This window comes from Diceros bicornis, chromosome 28 (genome assembly GCF_020826845.1).
Source record: "Diceros bicornis minor isolate mBicDic1 chromosome 28, mDicBic1.mat.cur, whole genome shotgun sequence".
In the NCBI taxonomy this organism is placed as follows: domain Eukaryota; kingdom Metazoa; phylum Chordata; class Mammalia; order Perissodactyla; family Rhinocerotidae; genus Diceros; species Diceros bicornis.
This window is the reverse complement of record NC_080767.1, coordinates 42,345,532-42,351,531: the sequence shown is the minus strand read 5'-3', so window position 1 is coordinate 42,351,531 and position 6,000 is coordinate 42,345,532.

The following is a 6,000-nucleotide window of genomic DNA, read 5'->3' as shown; positions in this document are numbered from 1 at the left end:
AGGGTCTAAGTAGAAAGCCAAGGCAGGACTGATTCCACACCAACCCGGGGCCACAGAGAATCAGAGCCACGGAAAAAACTACGTAGTGTCCCCTGAGCTGGAGTGTGGCCCTGGAGAATCCTGGGAGACCTTCACAACACTGTATGCAGACGTTTGCTGAGCCCTGCTCTGTGCCAGGCACTGCCAGCAGCTGGGGCTGTAGCTGTGGGACAGACAGGCCTGCCTCTACCTTGGGGATCATGGACACCAGACAGCTGCTCATGTGCCCAGTGTGGGCGGGAGGCACCGTGAGGGCACCCGGCAAGGCCTGAATCCCACCCGCTGGGGATGGGGCAGAGGCAAGGATGGAGGAGAAGGAGCATTGATGGCTGAAGCAAACAGAAGCCTCTTTAGTGGCAAGGGGCAGAAACCCAGAAAGCGGGAGACAGTGTGGGGTCTGGAGGGTGTGCACTGCGTGGGGCTCTGCAGGCCCTGCGAGGGGGTTTGCACCTGACTTCTGATAGTGAGGGAAGCTTTGAGGGGCTTTCAGCCAGGAAGTTAGCCTCCCTCAGGCTCTCTGGCAAGGCGCTGGCAAGAGCCAGGAGCCCAAGAGGTTGCCTTGGGCCCCTTAGGGAAGTGGCAAGGCTGCTGGGACCAGACGGGGGAGAGCCGAACCCCTGATGACCCCGAGGGCAGAACTGGGATCCCTTGCTGCCAGCTGCATCCACAGCCTCGGCACGGCATGGGTTCTCCACACGTCAGCCGAGGAACGAACGGGACAGGAGGGCAAGAGTCCGGAGCATTGGTGGTGACTTAAGTCAGAGGCGTGGACTTGGAGGCCTGGGGGGACTGTGGGTTGGGAAGAGGAGAGGGCCTAGGGTGGGACCCGGAAGAACTTCGACATCTGCAGGTTGCCAAGTGCCAGGCTGGCTGCAGCATTAACTCCTGGCAAAGTGACCTTGGCAAGTCCCTCCCTGAGCATCAGTGTCCTTGTCTGAGAAGTGAGGGGGCTGAGCCATATAGGCTTTACAGGCCCTCCCAGTCCTCTGAGGGGAAGTGACCCCTCAGATGGTTATGGGAACATGGACCGGGGCGTCACACGGCCCTGGGTCAAATGGGTGAACTTGAGGACGTCCCCTACCTCTTTGAGCCTCAGTTTCCCCATCTGTGAAATGGGATGATAACACTGTCGCAGGGGATGGCCCTGAGCATTAGGTGAAGCGCAGGCATAAACCGTGGAGCCGCCTGGTGGAAGTCCCTATGGGGACCACCAGCTTGCCAAAGGGGGCACTGGCAGGGCGCTGCCAGTAGGGGGAGACAGAGAGCCTCCTCCAAATCCTCGGGCCCCTGCTGGCGGCTCCTCCCAGAACCGCGGCAGCTCTGGGCTTCAGGGTGCTGGCGTCTGGGACACCCTGAGCTCCTTCAGGATCTGGCTCCAATGCAGCCAGAGGAGTTTTTGGCTCCCCACATCACCTCCCGACTGCAGCCCTCTCCACGGGATCATTCCTCTCTGGACTCCTGGGGGTGGGGGTCTACTGAACCCAGCGGTGCTCCATAAATGGAATAACAGAGAACATGCATTTTTCAAGCTCTGTGCTCAGTGATTTAATCCTCACAGCTGTGGGGGCTGGTAAGTGTTGCCCTTTAATAAAGAGGATCCATATTCGTATCATCCTACACCCACTAGGGGCACTGGGAAGTGGTGCGGTCCTTAGCAGGGTGTGGCAGGGAGCATGTTGTGCAGGGTCAGTGTGCTTTTGTTCCTTTTATTTTACAGATGAGGAAATGGTTGGTGGAGAATAAGTAACTTAAAGCCACACGCTTTTATGAGGCTCATTTTTTGTTTTTTGTTTTTTTGGTGAGGAAGATCAGCCCTGAGTTAACATCCGTTGCCAGTCTTCCTCTTTTTGCTGAGGAAGATTAGCCCTGGGCTAACATCTGTGCCCATCTTCCTCTATTTTGTATGTGAGATGCTGCCACAGCATGGCTTGACAAGAGGTGTGCAGGTCCGCACCTGGGATCCGAACCCGCAAACCCCGGGCCGCCGAAGCAGAACGCGAGAACTTAACCACTATACACTGGGCCGGCCCCTAAGGCTTGTTTTTTTAAATGAAGAAATGCCAAAACAGGTGGCAAGAGCTATAGTGTCGTGAAATGGTTACCTGGGGCTGGGGACACTTTCCACAAAATGCAATGCAATCTCGCCGAAGATACAGAGATTCATAGTAAATACCATGCATCTATAAAAAATGATAGATTCATAATAAACATTGGTAACGCATCACAAGCCGTGTGGTCCAGGAACAGGCCACAAATCCATCCAAGATTGTGTCAAAAATGTCGAAAATTTAATTCTGAGGCCCTGCACGTGAGGCACCTGTTGTATCATGCATAAATAACGCTTTTGTAGCGCAGACTGTCACCTCTTTGAGCCCGGGGTTTCTCCGACCTGGACAGGGATGGTGACAGAATCTACTGAATGGGCCGCTGCCTGGCTTGAGCGAGCCCACACAGGCACGCAGGGGGAGCGCAAAGAGCGCAGGTCTAGATTGTGTAATGATAACAACGGCTGTGGCATCCCTGAGCCCTTACCGTGCGCCAGGAGCTCTATGCTGGTGACCTTACGGGTCCCCACTGCAAGCCCAGGAGGTCGGCTCGGAGTGGTTCCCACTTTACCCACTTTAACACTGAGGCTCAGGGACGCCAAGTCCCTGCTAGGGTCCAGCGGCTGCTGCAGGGAAGGTGAGAAGTGGAACGACACAGATGGGGAAGCACAGCTGGGCAGCCTGGTGGGACATCTTTAAGATGGAGATGCTCGGAGCAGGCCTTTATCTGCAACGAGGGTGAGCCCATTTGGGAACTGCTGCGCAAGCTTCCCCTCTTAGAGACCCACGGTGCACACGAGCATTTCAAAGGCCAAGGGGTCCTGCAGTCAAGGATCCTCTGACCCAGGGCTTCCCAAACCCACCGACCTCCCACCAAACACCCCTCGGGACACAGTGCTTCTAGGTCTCCACTTGTTCTGGGACCAAGCTGGACCACATTGTTTAGGTTTCTGGTTGAAACTTTTACAGAATAATCCTCTGGCGTTATGCCAGGGACCCCTGTGGTGGGGCATTCACCACAGGAAGTGACCCTGCGAAGCTCCCCGTGGTCTGTCTGTGCTGACAGCTCTGTCCCCTCCAGCAAGGCTCCTGGGTGTGGTCTCTGGGTTGGGCTGGCCCACAAATGATTTATCATTGATCCCTGATGAGATACGGAGCCGCACTCGGAGATAAGCTCTACTGCTAAGCAGCCTCTCTGGAAGGGAGACTTTCTTGGGGAAGGGAGCAGCGGGCTGCTGACGGTCTGCTGAGTAGTGCTGAGGCCATGACGCTCTGCTCGTCTCTCAGCACGGGGCAGCTCTGCCAGTCTGTTTAACCTGTGGGCCCTGGTGCCGCCCTCCTGGCTCCTGGGTCCCCTCTTTGCTCTGGCCAGAGCCTCATTTGGGGCTCACTCTGGAACAATGTAGAGCAAGACACCACGCCAATGACACGCCTCGGATTTCCCTGTGGTGCTGAGAGGTGCCCGGAGGCCACGTTGATCATTTAAATCCGCGCCATCTAATGCTCTAGGCATGAGCCACGTGTGGCGGCAGAGCACCTGAACTGTGTGTGTCGAAACTGCGGTGCACTGTAAGCCTAAAGCACACGCTGGGTTTCAAAGACATCGTACAAAAAGGAAAGAATGTGACATCGTACAAAAAGGAAAGAATGTAACCTATCTCATTAACTTTCCATGTCAATTACATGTTGCGATAACATTTTGGATACATTGGGCTAACTAAGATGTATTATTAAAATAAACGTCACCTGTTTCTTTTCATTTTTTGTAATGTGACTACTGAAATATTTAAAATTGCATACGTGGCTTGCATTATATTTCTGTTGGAAGATGTGGCTCTAATTATCCCTGAGGCATTGAGGAAAGCCCCCCACGGGAGCAGTCATGAAGGAGGCATGCCTATCAGGACGGGCAGCCCTTGTCCTGACTGCCTGCATTTTGAGTGCTGAAAACAGCAAGATGCCAGCCTCCTGGGTGTGACCCCCTGAGGAGAGAGAGGGAACCACGGCAGACACCTGGGCTGGCTGGCTGGTGCTACTGGGATGTGGCCCCTGGGACATGCATTTGGCACTGGAGAGGTATGAAGGGGACCCTGTACCAGTCTGCTGGGGCTGCAATAACAAAGTACCACAGCCCAGGTGGCTTAACAGAAATCAATGTTCTCGCATCCTGGAGACTGGTAGTCTGAGATCAAGGTGTGAGCAGGGCTGGTTCCTCCTGAGTCCTCTCTCCTGGGCTTGAAGACAGCTGTCTTCTCCCTGTGTCCTCACATGGTCATCCCTCTGTGTGTGTCTGTGTCCTAATCCCCTCTTCTTATAAGGTCACCAGTCAGATTGGGTTAAGGCCCACCCTAAAGACCTCATTTTACCTTAGTTACCTCTCTAAAGACCCCATCTCCAAATAGAGCCATGTTCTGAGGTCCTGGGAGCTAGGACTTCAACATATGAATTTTAGGGGGCAGAATTCAGCCCATAACAGACCCCCAAGTTAGGGGTGTCTTGGCTGAGCTTAGCGCTGAGGGAGAGGCTGTGTCCTCCCTGAGAAATCCATGGTGGTTGGGCAGGGGTCCTTCCGAGGGTGGCAGCTGGTGGAAGAAGCCGACTCAGGTTTTGTGTCCAGGAATTAGAGGCAGAGGCCGGTTGGCAGCAGGGGCTCTGGAGCTGGGGCAGCGGGAGCAGCTCCGGGCCCTAGTGGGAAAAATGGGTGGGAAAAATGGGTGGGTCTCAGGTTTCCCTTCAGCCTGTGGTGGGTTCCTCTGGGGCCCAGGGAATCTCCACCAGTGCTTCAGAGCCCAGGGGATAGGTAAGGATTGAGTCCCTGAGGAAGGACTGGGAGGGCTGAGCGGGGAGGGCAGAGCCTGTCTGCCTAGAGGCTCCCCACGCCGCTCCACACGGGGCAGCCCTCTGTAGCTGGCCTTCCCCCAGGTCCCTGCCTGCCAGGAGATGTGCAGGGCTCGGTTCTTAGCATGCCCAGCTCAAACACAAGAAGATTGAGGCTCAGAGATGGCATTGTTCCCCTCTGTGGGCTTCCTCCCGGCTGCTGGGGGCTCCAGAGACTCTGGGGAGCAGAGAGATTCTCCTTAAGACCAGCGAGTTCCCCGTGGCCCAGCCTCTTGTGTCTGTGGGAATCCCACAATCCGAACGAATTTCTTGGAAGTTCAAACAGTGCTAGGAGTTCTTTCTCTCTTTTTAAAAAATAATTGATTGAAGTAAAATTCACAGAGCATAACAACCACTTTGAAGCAAACAATTCAGTAGCATTTAGTACATTCAAAATGCTGTGCAACCACCACCTCTAGCGAGTTCAGAACATCTCCTCGCCCCAAAGTAAAACCCCAGACCCGTCAAGTAGTTGCTTCCCATCCCCCCGCCCCAGCCAGGGAACCGTCAATCTGCTTTCTGTCTCTATTGTTACCGATTTGGACATTTTACCTGTTCTGGACATTTCATACGAATTGAGTCTCGCATTATATGGCCTCTTGTGTCTGCCTGCTTTCACTCAGAATGATGTTTTTTTTCAAGGTTCGGCCATGCTCTAGTGGGTGTCAGTGCTTCGTTCTTTTTCATGGCTGATAACAGTCCATTGTGTGTGTACTAGTCTGGGTTCTCCAGAGAAACAGAACCTATAGGATGTATGTATATATAAAGAGATTTGTTGTAAGGAATTGGCTGACATAACTATGGAGGCCGAGAAGTCCCAAGTCCCTTGTGGTCAGCAAGCTGCAGACCCAGGAGAGCCGATGGTATAGTCTAGTCTGAGTCTGAAGGCCTGAGAACCAGGAAAGCCGATGGTTGTAAGCTTTAATCTGAAAGTCAGCAGGCTCGAGACCCAAGAAGAGCTGATGTTTCAGTAGAAGCCTACAGGCAGGAAAAAACTGATGTTCCAGCTCAAGTGGTCAGGCAGGAGGATGTCTCTTTT